This window comes from Microtus oregoni, unplaced genomic scaffold (assembly GCF_018167655.1).
Source record: "Microtus oregoni isolate MIOR12 unplaced genomic scaffold, Mior012 000035F_ref0000213, whole genome shotgun sequence".
NCBI classification, from domain to species: domain Eukaryota; kingdom Metazoa; phylum Chordata; class Mammalia; order Rodentia; family Cricetidae; genus Microtus; species Microtus oregoni.
In genome coordinates, this window is record NW_024543094.1 from 11,994,177 (window position 1) to 12,007,858 (window position 13,682).

Below are 13,682 nucleotides of genomic sequence, written 5' to 3' on the forward strand. Positions count from 1 at the left end.
CAAAAAAAAATAAGATGGTTAGAGTTCCGCAACACCACAGTCAAGCATACACACACACACACACACGCACGCACGCACACACACACAGACAGAGACAGAAACAGAGAGACAGAGACAGGGAGAGAAAGACTAAGAGACAGAGAAAAAAATAGAGTTTACATGCACTTTCTTCTTTGTGGTTCATTTGTGGGGTGTTTGGTTCATGACTCTCAGTGTGGCAGTATTGAGGTGGTAGACACTTTGAGAAAGGGCATAGGAGGAGGTGATTATGTTATGGCAGTAAACTTTTTCTGTAACACTAAGTATGAGAGTTATCCTAATTGTTTTCCACTTTCTGAGCTTACTGCTTCAATATAATTTAGTCATTAACAATTGCGTACATAGATAAAACACAGCATTGTAACAACATTGCATCCAATATACAAACACTATTCTGATCTATCAATCAAAATCAATATTAATAATAATATAAATAAGTATGGTTAGTTATAGTGCTATGACTGAGCACTTGCCTAGCATAGAACAGGCTCTGGACTTCCTTGTGTAACCACAACTTAATGCTATGTCCAAATCCATGCAATTCCTGCAAGTCAACAAGGAAACCAAGAGTCCTGTATGTAAAAGCAAAGAGCCGTTATTTTAATCAAGTTTGCAAACTTGGTCTCTCCACGTGTCCAATATATTGGAATAATGGGAGAGCCCCGAGCTCAGTTAGAATTGGAGTTTTATAGTAGTAAAGGTGGGGGTGAGGGTTCTCTGAGGTTCAGGACCCCTGATTTGGCTGACATTTGTCTGGGGGTGTCCTGATGAGTGTGCACTGGCAGGTGACCCTATCTACAATGGTTGGAATACTAGGCATTTCCTTTGATTGGTCTGCTCTTGAGTGGGGACTAGGTTATCTCAGCTTGTGGTTCTTTCCTGGTACCAGGTATTGCTTCAGGGTAAACTGAAACTCAGGCCTCTTATTGAGGGCCGAGTTCTACTCTGGCAGGTTCTGATGTTTGGAAGTAAAGAACTTTCTTTGGGTGACCTGCCCAGAGTTAGCTTATCATGCATGCTGGCCCCCACACTTAACACAAACCAAACCAAATGTAACAGCTGCAGTACAGTCCTTTTAATTTCGCATATTGAAGCTTATGTAGTCAATAAAATTTGTGTTTAAACACATGACAAATTGTAAGGGACATGCTCGTTCTTAGCATAATTTGAATATATTCTAGAACACAGGATGTAATAATCCAATTTGTATTTCCAAACTTTAATGCATTGCAATTTTAGAAATTTTTTGACTTTTTAAATTTACTTATTTTAATTCATATTTAAAAGTTTATTTATTATTTTATATACCAACCACAATTCTCCCTCCCTCCCCTTCTCTCATTCATCTCTCTTCTTCTCCCCCTCCTCCTACTGGATACTCATCAAAAAGGGTAAGGACTCCCATGGGAAGTCAACCAAGTCCCGCATATCAAGTTGAGGCAGGACCAAGCCCCTCCCTCCTGTATCTAGGCTGAGCAAGGTTCCCTCAATAGAGAATAGACTCCAAAAAGCCAGTTCATGCACTAGGGATAAATCCTGGTCCCACTGCCAGTGGACCCACAGACTGCCCAAGCCACAGAACTGTTACCCACTTCCAGAGAGCCTGGTTTGCCCCTGTGTAGGTTCCCAGCTATAAATCCAGAGTCAGTGAGCTCCCACTTGCTCAGGTTAGCTGTTCCTATGAGCTTTCTCATCGTATCATGACCCCTTTGCTCATATAATCTCTCTTTCCTCTCTTTGACTGGACTTCCAGAGTTTGGCATAGTGCTTAGCTGTGGATCTCAGCATCTGCTTTCATCAGTTACTGTATGAAGGTTCTATGATAACAATTAAGGTAGTCATGAAACTGAGTACAGGGAAAGGCCAGTTCAGGCATTCTCCCCCCTATTGTTAGGAGTATTAGTTGGGGTCATCTTTGTCAATTCCTGGAAGTTTTCCTAGAAACAGATTTTTCCCTAAACCCATAATGGCTCCCACTATCAAGATATCTCTTTCCTTACTCTCCCTCTTTGCCCCTCACTCAACTCAACTCAACCAATCTTTTCCCTCATGTTCTCCTCCCACCTCCCCTTCACACATCACCACCCCCTGCTCCCAGTAGATATGATCTCCTGAGTAAACATACCTGTCTTTCTTTGGATCTTCCTTGCTACCTAACTTTTCAGGGGTTGACTTTTTAAACATTTTATAGCTCTATCTTGTTTATATATTTTTAGGATAATTTCCCTTGTTAAATATTTTAGAACACTTCTGTTAAATGTTCTTTCTGCTGATAGTTAAACTGTAAAATACCTTTAAATTACAGTATACAAATTACCTTCATGTTGAAGGCAGTAGTGAAGATGGCATTCCCTGACCACAGTGATTGCTTTATTCACATGCATTATCTCTAAAATACTGTAAAATTGGATTCCCCTCAAGTCATATCTTTAGGAATTCACATGCTCCTGGGGAAGTAATATCTTGGCAGCAAAGTGAATTATTTCAATATAATCATTCATTGAGGATAAACCAATAAAAAATTCAGCCCGTTTTCCATAATGAGTACAATTCACAAGGGCCATAAAGAAGTATGTGTCAAGAAATTAGGTTTGTGTCATTGACACCAATGTGGAATAGTGTATAACTAATGAAACGAGTGACAAGAAAATAATGAAATATCAGCGAGAATTAATATGCTGCCCTTCCCATTTCTAAAAGCATTTAGGAAGAAGGCCGAAAGTCTAATGGATCATGAGGGTGATTATTTCCAGCTTGTAATTTTAAAATAACCATTGATCTTGTACAAGGGGTCTTCTGCAAGTCTCAGCCTTATAGAGTTACCAGTCGCCTGCACATGCTGACTGTGTGACATGCCAAGTATCAACAGCCAGTTATGCTAATCCCTGACAATAAAAACTAGCCGGTGTGAATTACTGCATTGCTTCCCAGAGATCCACATTGTCTCCCAGTCTCTCATCATTGATTGTTCAGACATTGTTCTCATCTAAGGAGAACTACTCAGTCTCTATCTATCTATCTATCTATCTATCTATCTATCTATCTTCCCCCACACTTCTTCTTTACTATCATTATGTGATCGATGTGTGAACTTCTCTAAAGAAGTAACTACTCGTGACAATTTGTCACTCATTTCATGAAACCATTTCTGCCTCATTATTTTAAATAATTAATACATTTGAAAAGCTAGTTGGAAATTGGTAGAATATATTTTGGTGCAGGCTATGTTCAAGGAATCACATTGGATTCTATGGTGAAAAAATGAATTTCTAGCTCTTTATACAATCCTGTAGAGATAAAATTAGTTTTATTGTTTCTATGTTTCAAATAGAAATTTATATCATTAGCCCATGAGATGGCTCACTGGGTAAAGGCACTTTCCACTAAGCCTGAGTTCAGTCCACCAAATTCACATGATATAAAGAGAGAAGTGATCTCTATAGTTGTGCTTTGACCCCAAGATGTGTGCTGTGTCATACAATGCCCCAGCACCAATAAACAAATAAATGCAATGATTTTAATTTTATGGTTTCTAATGAAAAAGAAATTATTTTCTCCATGTAATTCTGTTATCTTTTGCATCTAAATTTACCCATTTTTAACATTTTAATATGCACATTAGCTTTCACAGAGGAAATCAGGAAATATATATATATTAGTCCTTTTATGTTTATGAATAATTGGCTGAGTGTAAATTAAGTTTTATTGTCTTCAGATTTCTAAGTCATTTTTTTCCTCCTAATTCTCCTAAATCAGATAAGATTTTAATATCTTTCAGTGAAACAGATTAAGAGTTGATTATTAATAACCTTATTTTGCCACAAAAAAAATCTGACAGCAAATCTGTAAGTGTGATTTTTACATTTTCAGATGAAGAGCAATGTTCCTAGAATTTCACATATATGGTAATGACTACATTAAGCATCTTTATCTCTCTGTAGTAAGATACCTGATGTCATTAGTATATAAGAAATGTGGACATAGGTTACTGTCCCACCCAGTCCCACAGCGGTTCAGTCCCAAAGAAACACACAGAGGTCTACATTAATCATAAACTGGTTGGCCTATTAGCTCAGGCTTCTTATTAACTTTATATCTTACATTAACCCTTAATTCTTGTCTGTGTTAGTCATGTGGCTTGGTACCTTTTATCAGCGAGGCATTCTCATCTTGCTTCCTCTTTGTCTCTATGATGGCTGCAGACTGAGCCTTTCCTTTTCCCAGAATTCTCCTGTTCTGGTGGCCCCACCCATAATTCCTGCCTGGCTACTGGCCAAATAGTAATTTATTAAACCAACACAAGTGACAAATCTTTACAGGGTACAAGACCATTGTCCCACAGCATTTCCTAGCTACCACTCTTTTATTTTTAAAAACAAGAACTCTGAACCTAATCCTTTTTGTTTAGCTTTTTTTTTCCTGACCATTATCCATAACAGCTTGTAACCAACACTCTAAACAAAGATAAACATTCATTATCCTGAAAAGACCATTGTCCCACAGCAAAGAAGGGGAAGTTTATTTGGGGCTTTAGTTTGTTTTCGGCCCATGGGACACTGCTTCATTGATTTTGAGCCTGTGATGAGCCAGTGGTGGAAGTACACAGCTAAGGAGTCTGTTCATTTTGTGGCTGCTGAGAAAGAAACAGAGAAGCAGGACGGGACCAAGGACCCAAAGATCCCTTAGATGAACATGTTCCCAGTGATTTAACTTCCTTCTGCAGGCCTGACCACTAATTATTCTACCACCATTCCTTATTGTCCTCAGCTAGGCACCAAAACTCAAACTTATGGGATTTCAGGAGATATTCTAAGTCCAAACAATTTCAGTGGACAAGGTGAGAAATAAAGCAAGCACTTGAAAGTTGTCAGTTCTCTTTGTTATGGCACAAAAAGTGATATGCCAAGAAGTGATTGAGTGATTCATAATAGCTTTTACTCATTAATATAAAAGAAGCTGGGCATTGTGGGATGAAGCTGCAATTCCAACACTCAATTGTCAGAGGCAGAAGGATTACCATGAGGTTGTAGCTAACCTTGTCATATAACTCTGTCTCAAAACAAAACAAAATATAATTCTAAACATTGAAAATGCATTATAGAAAAACACTAAACACCACAGCTGAAAATATAAACTTGTACAGCCATTATGAAAATAGAGGTTTTCTCAAAATACTAAAACACAACTGAATAGTCAAATGATCCAGTTTGTTACTTTTGGATATATACCAAAGAGATACCATGAAGATATTATTATCAGGGTAACCCAGCTCTGCATAATGAGACCCAAGCTAGCTATGGGAAGGATAGTAAAAGCCTAGATAAAAAAAGAAGAGGGAAGACAAGGAAGAAAAATTAGTAGATAGTCCAGAATTTGCTGGATCCATTGGTTTGGACTCTGCTGAAAGTAGTACATAATGAGAGATAGAAGAGAGTCAAGGAGTATAATACCCCACAATTCCTTTTCAGGACATTCAGTTAGTTATCCAAGGTTCTCCACTAGACTGATAACTCTCATGATATCATTTCAAGGCTCAAGTTCTTAACATAAGGGTGTTTCAGGGGGGTATAGAACCAAAGCATGAACCATATAGAACTATATTTGAGGAATTATTCAAATCACAGCAAATCCTTCCCGAAAGGATCTCATCCAAATTGTTGGGAAGCTTCCTTCTGTGAAAGCAATTCCCAACCAGGGCAGAGAGAGGATTACAAAATAGATAAGCTGAGAGAAAAATACCTGGAGACAGAGCAAGTACAAAGAGTAACACGTCACACCAGCTTATGTTTGTGCAGGAAATTTAGAACAAGGAACAGTGTGAATTTCTAGAACTTCCCAGTGAGAATAATTGCTGGATATTTGTAGAGACTCCCCGACATGCTTATGAGAGCTGCAAATGCTACCATTCTAATTCTATCACCAGCAACATTTGAAATATCAACTTTTGGCGAGATTCGAAGGAAGGAAAATCTTCAATTTTGGAAACGTGTCTAGAACACAAGAGAGAAAAAGTAACAATTCACACTTTCTTGTAAAAGTGAATTAACACAAACTAAAAGAAAGAAAGGGACACAATGAAATTAACTAAACACTTTACAGCATGATCGAGAAATTAAATATAAGAATGTTGAAAATAAATTTGCCTCAAAAATTTTATAACACCATCAGCAGGATGAAGGCTGTTATAGAGATTATGATCAAATGTTTTAGTATGTATTCATTACCTCCAATATAAATCCTTTAAGAAAAACATGCATAACAATTCTACCATGACCATCTTCCATTCCAAGGAATGAAAGAAATCACTACAAAAAGCATGCCATGTACAGCCATAGTAAGTTCTACAAAGAATCGAACCTGATGTCAACAAAATATAATCTGATCATGAAGATGGTGGCCAAATGGACAACAGAAATGCAAGAGAAAACAATCAAAATTGAGTTTAATCTACCTATCACCATTGTCTAGACTTACACAGTCTTGGGAGGTAAAGTAAAAAGAGAGACAGAAAACAGATGACAAGGATAAAAAAAGACAACACAGGCCGGGCGGTGGTGGCGCACGCCTTTAATCCCAGCACTCGGGAGGCAGAGGCAGGCGGATCTCTGTGAGTTCGAGACCAGCCTGGTCTACAAGAGCTAGTTCCAGGACAGGCTCCAAAACCACAGAGAAACCCTGTCTCGAAAAACCAAAAAAAAAAAAAAAAGACAACACAGCAGGATAATATCAAAATACAGACGTACTGTCAAGACAGAAAGAAAACCAGAATGTGATTCGTGTGCACATTCATTGACACACATTCTTCTTCTGTCATTGACATGAGAAATAATGACATTCTAAGCATCCTAGAGCCTCAAGACTAAAGTGTGGGACATACCCAGATGTCAACACCAATACAGAGCACAATGAATGTATGCTTTCATCTCGTTTGTTCCTTGAAAACCGTAATTCCGGTCTTCTAATTCTTCATTTCATAACGTGCTTTTGAAAAACTTGTTTGGAAAATAAAACAAAAAGGCACTTCATAGTTCCACTAGTGGGAAAGACATGTGAGGAGTGTACACAGGTGTCTCCTATCTTCCCAGAAACTGTCGCAGACAAAAAAAGGGGATTGCCATCATCAAATAACGTTGTGACTAATAAATATTTAATAACCTTGGGTTATTAACATAACCAAAATATATAGATAATGATCTCTGCATAAGAAGGACGAAGGTGAATTGCTATGGCATTTCAGAGGAGGAAAAGATGCAGCTCGTGGGAATGGCCATAAAAACTAGTTCCATCATCAGACATGTAATTAGCCCTGGAGGCTGGGTTTCACGAGGCCTGAACGAATCATCTGATGTTCCTCATCAAAGTGTGCATGTTTTATCCTCTATGTATGGTAATCTTATTAGTCAATTGACTGGGGATTTGCAAAAATATTTGCCTTAAATTTTACTGATTTTTGAGGTGCTAATCTCTTGTATTTTACTATGTCTAGAAAAACTTACTTGAAAGATCATACAGTCTTATGATGGGCTCAATGATGTATATTTCCCCTTATTTTCTTGTATTTTTGAGGGTTTTTTTTAATGCATATTGAATGTGATTGTTTCAGGGTGTTTCTATGTTTCAACATGTGCACACAGTTCTCTCCTCCTACCATGGGGATTCTGGGAATCAACCTCCAAACCTCAGGCTTTGGGGCCAACCCCCCTTTACCCAGGGCATCATCTCACTGGTCTGTTTTTTATTTGTTTTCTAGTTGTAGCATAGCCCCGTAGAAGCCTTATCTTTCCAAAGCTTAACCAGAGATTTTGAGAACTTCTCAGTTGCTAAGGATATCTTCCATATATAGGAGCTGTTTAAAGCCAAGTGAACATCTATACAAAGAAGGGTAAAAAAATTAAAAATAAAAACAAGAAAGATCACATTGTCTCTTCCTCTTAGAAGTCATTTTTGCTGGTTAGGAAAATGAATGCATTTTCTTGTTTGGGTCAGCAACAAGAGCACATAGAATTTTGTTTGTCTTCCTTCATGTTTGTATAGTGATATAGCAGTGTTTTCTTACAGATAACTCCATAAGAAAATAGACAAGTCTACATTTCTGCAGTGGTCATGTATGTCCATTTTCACTTTAATTCAAAATGTCTGGTTAATGAACTTTGAAGGTCAGAGAATCAAATTGTTTTATCATCATTTTTACATAAAAACCAATAGAAGTATTGACCATTATAATTCAAGGACTTCATTTGATTAATGATCCAATTTTTAATATGTCTTATAAATATATAATTGATATTAATTTCTCTTTTGGAATATTTTGAGCCTATGATTAAAAAAATAAACTAGAACCTGTTCACTAGAGATTTCAAATATATGCTAATAAGGCATGATCTGGAGGTTAACAGTCATGAGCATATTTTTGCATATCATCTATTACTTTGACTAACCTTCAATATGAAAATGTAAATAAGTAGGCAAAAGAAAAGAAAAAAGACCTTTCTTTGCAAGCCAATTTATTTTTAGCTACTTAAAACTCCATACTGTTTCCTCCTCTGCATACAAACACTCAATGAGCAGACATATGCTAAACAATCTACTGCAAAAAGCTGCTGAAAAGAATATGATTTGTAAGTAATTGGAATTTAAGGTTTTACTTGTTTTACAATAACTCTGAATGTGTCCTGTGATATTCAGTCTACTTAAGTATTGATTGATGTAAAATTATTCCCATGTATAATTAACATTACAATTGAGGTTAACTATTAAATCTCTTATCTTCTTTTCACCTCTCTACCCTGCCCTAAACATATCTTCACCTAAATTTTAAGTGGGGCTTAGAGAAGTTCCAGGTATATGTTTATTTGCATAAATTTTATTTATATTTAATAATGATAATTTTAAAAAACAGACTATGAATTTGAGAGAGAATAAGGAGCATGAGAAGGGTTATAGGGAAGAGGGAGGAGAATACTTATGTATGTTTTATTTAAATGAAGTTTAAAAATAATATTAGTGAGATGTTAGCTATTTCTGTAACTTAATATAAATAATCTCATGAAAATTACTCATATTAATGTACCATTTAGTATTATAACATGCTAATTGAAATAAAAAGTCTTATATGCTTTCATGGAGGAAGTTCCATATTAAGAATTTCTTTCTTTCTCACAACCCCTCCTCCATCTCTCATGAATTGAGGGTCCCTAGCATGGTACAAAGTCTGATAATGACTAATCTCAACTTCAGCTAAGTACTTTGTATAAGCGGAAATGAGTGTAGATTCTTATAAATGGGGGAATTCTACCTTTGGTATTTATTCATCAATTTTAAGTCACACATGAGAACATGAAGTTGAAGGCAAAGGAGATTGATACTCATCTACCCAATGATCTGTCCTAGTCCCCTGCAAGACATACTTAAGTTGTATTTATGGAAGTATTTAACTCCTTAATATAGATATATGTGGGAGCATAGGAAAGAAGGGAAACTCTCAAATTGCTTTCATAAATCAGGTGAAACACTGGTCTAAGGCCCTCACAAAAACTGTACTAAGGAAATTTCACATTAATCTCACTTATGAATATTGATACAAAAGGATCTTAAATGAAGTGTTTGCACCTAAAATCCAACAGCACATCAATCATGATTACAAGCTGTGTTTGTTTTCTAAAAGACAAAAACCAAACAGTACTCTTGTCTCTACTAAGAATATCAAAAAGCATTCTCCAATATCAACAACCTTACTTTCATCTAAACAAGCTATTAGATTTGTTTTAATGTTTTAGCATAGCTGATTATCTGGAGTTTTAGACATTGTGATCTTAACTGTGGGTTTTCATCCATTTCCTGTTTCCTAATTCACTCTTTATTTATAAAACAGGAGGTCACAATAGGGTGATGGTCAATCTTCACTTCAGCCTGACGAGATTTATAATTACTTAAGAGACTGGGAAGGCATTGCTATGAAAGACTTTGTGAATGTATTTTCAGAGATTAATTTGGGAGGGAAAGATACATCCTGAATGTGAGTAGAACCATCTCAATGTCTAAGAATCCCAGCAGCGTCAAAATAAATCAAAATAAATAAGTAAATAATAAAGCCAGCAGAACCCCAGACCTCTGTTCCCAGTTTCCTGCCTCCCCCAGATCCTGTGATATGCATGTTCTGCTATGCTGTGCTCTGCTTAAAATGGACTGAGTGATCTGAACCCATGTGACACCCACACAAAAGGAAATCCCTTCTCCCTTTAGCTGTTCTGCCATATAGTTGATCAGTGCAATAGAAGATAATTAACACATGTATATGAACAATGCGCACATCTAGAATCTTGCTACTTTACTCTATGACCCATTTGGTCATTTGTTCATTTTTAATTCCACTTTAACAGGCACAGTGAGGAAGAGCCTCAACATGAGTGTTTCCTTTCAGCCAAGGCACTGTCACAATGCTCCTCCTCACAGGAAGAAAGTCTCGCTTCTGCTCACCTAGATGTTTTTCCATCTATTTCTAAATCTTATTTCCCCCTAGTTCTGACTAACTTCATTAACTTCATACATGAGCCTTAACTTTCTATTTAACTTTTACTTGTTTCAACTCAGGACTGGACTTCGTTATGTCAGAATATTTTTAATAATGGCTTTTATCTCAAAAGAAATTTTCTTAAATTTTGCCACTATACACACTATTTATAACTGAGCTAAATATGCTACTATGTGATATTGTTTTCATTGTCGAGTAACTACTAATTTTTATGATCACTCGCTTTCTTGTGGGTTGTCTTCACTTGAATGTAAAGTTACTATTCAGACCAGTCAAAGCTATCATTCCCTCATGTTCTTATCATCATCCCTGAATTCTTTTGAGTACAACAAGATCATCTTTGTAATGGTCAATCATGAAAGTTAACTTGAGATTTAGAAGCATCCTGGAAACCAAATTCTGGGCATAGAGCTCACAAATTTCATAGGCTAGGTTAACTAAAGGAGGAGGACTCACCTTAAATGTGGTCTGTAACTTCCTGGGGGCTGTAGTTCTAAACTGAATGAAAACAGAAAAGAAAAAGCTGATCAGCATCATCGTCTCTCTACGTCTTGACTGTGGTTTCAGTTGTCTTAAGTGTCTGCCTAGAGGTCTTCTCAAAAAGAAATTTCAAACAATGTGCCCAATAAATCCTTCTGTCTTAGTTACTGCTCTGTTTTTATTTTGTTTTGTTTTGTTTTTTAAAAAAGATACCATGATCAAAGCAGCTTACAGAAGGATGCGCTTAATTTGTACTTTCTTACAGCTTTCTGAGCATTTGCCCATTGTCATCGCTGTGAGGAGTACATTGCTGCAGGCAGGCGTGGTGCTGGAGACATCACTGAGAGCTGTATCCTGATCCATATGCAACAGGCAGAGAGAGTGGTCCTGGGTTGAGCTTTTGAAACATCAGATCTCATCCCAGTGACACACTTTCTTTAACAAAGCCACACCTCCTCTTACAAAGCCATTCTTCCTAATCCTTCTCAAATGGTTTCTCTCTCTGGCGACTAAACCTTCAAGTAGATGAGGCTATGACAGTCATTATTATTCAAACCACCACAATTTCCTTCTTCAGTTTTTTTTTTTTTTTGTGACGTACTTTTGGCTCAGTAACAGAAGAAGAAACTAATACAGTCCTAAACAAATCTACTTAAGTATTTTGAAATATGAATTGCGGCTTTGAAATCAGTATAGAAGGACATATTATGAAGTTTATTTTCATGTAAGAATACTTATGAGCATTCATATCTCCACAAATATGTAAAATCATATAATAATTAATCAAGGATGACAAAATTTCTAATCCTATAAAGTTAGAATTGACTTGTAGAAGCTCATCAGAAAATTAATCTGGTGCTATGATTTTTAAATGAATTCCTTTTCTTTTTTTAAAATATAGGATTTTTTTATTGATTGTTTGGGAAATTCACACAATGAACCCCAATTACACATGATCTCCCCGCCCTGCCAGTTTTGCCAGTTCTTCTCTTTTGTTCACCTTTTAAATTTTATTTCTGAAAAAGTAAACAAACGTTCTTTTCATTTTACTTACCAATCCTCTTCCTATTCCCTCCCTTGCTCCCATGCCCTCCACATCCCCCCAACCCCGTCGACTCCTCAGAGAGAGTGAAGCACATTGTGCTCCAAAAGAGGACCAACACCCTCCCCGCTATATCAAAGTTGAGCAAGGTATCCATTCAAAGAGAATAGGTTCCAAAAAGCCAGTACAAGTAGCACAGACAAAATCTGGTGCCACTTCCAGTGGCCCCGCAGCATGCCCCAGCCATACAACTGTCAATCACATTCAGAGTGTCTAGCTTGGTCCTATGTTAGTTCCTTCCCTGTCCAGACAGAGTTAGTGAGCTCCCATTAACTAAGGTAAACTGTTTCAGTAGGTGTCCCCAACATGATCTTGACCTCTTTGCTCATATTCTTACTCCTCCCACTCTTCAACTGGACTTTGGGAGCTCAGCCCAGTGTTCCACTGTGGATCTCTGTTCCTGTCTCCATCAGTTGCCAGATGAAGGGTCTATGGTGATATTTAAGATAGTCATCAATTTGACTTCAGGGCAAGGTCACTTCGGGCATCCTCTCTACTGTTGCTTAGGATCATAGCTAGGGTCATCCTTGTGGATTCCTGAGAATTTCTCTAGTGCCAGGTTTCTTGCCAGCCCCATAATGGCTCCCTCATTCATAGTATCTCTTTCCTTGCTCTCCATCTCTGTCTCTCTCCCATCTAGACATTCCCATCCCCTCAGGTTCTCCTCCCCCTTCTCTTTTCTCCTCCTCCTCTCCTTCTGCCCTTCCTTCTATCCCCACCCCCATGTCCCCAATTTTGTCAGGAGATCTTGTCTATTTCCCCTTCCCAGGCATATGGAAAACCCAAAAACCCATGATAGCCAAAACAATCCTGTACGATAAAAAAAACTTCTGAAGGCATCACCATCCCTGACATCAAGCTCTATTATATAGCTACACTAATATACCCAGATATTAATTCACATACCTATAACTACCTGATTTTTGACAAAGAAGCTAAAATTATACAATGGAAAAAAAGAAAGCATCTTCAGCATGATGTCAATATATAGAATAATGCAAATAGAATCATATCTATGCCCGTGCACAAAACTCAGGTCCAAATGGATTAAAGACCACAATATAAATACATTTCATTCAGCATATAATGATATTTAAAAAGAATAAATAAACCAGTATTGACCATATTACAGTCTCTACCTATTCCACTTCTTCCTCTTTTCACAATGGCATTTTAACAATAACACTCACTTGAACCTGCCCCAAATGATCCATCCAAAGAGCTTTGAATAAGGTTATGAAATCACATAGCCATTGTTTATTCCAGTTAATCTTTTACTTTTCAACAATATTCAACACGGGGAGTCACATGTCCTATATTAAAAACATTACATTTGGTTTCAAGTTCCCACCCAGTGCTGGCTTCCCTTGGATGTCACTTCAGGCTCCTTTTCTCCTCCTCTGCCTGTTTCTTATTTTGTACCATTAGTCCTTGATCTTTTTTACCTTAGTTTACTTTCAATTACTCTCTTCTGACTATAATCAGATTAAGGACTTTTGGCATGGGTTGAATTCATGTCTAGTTTCATCT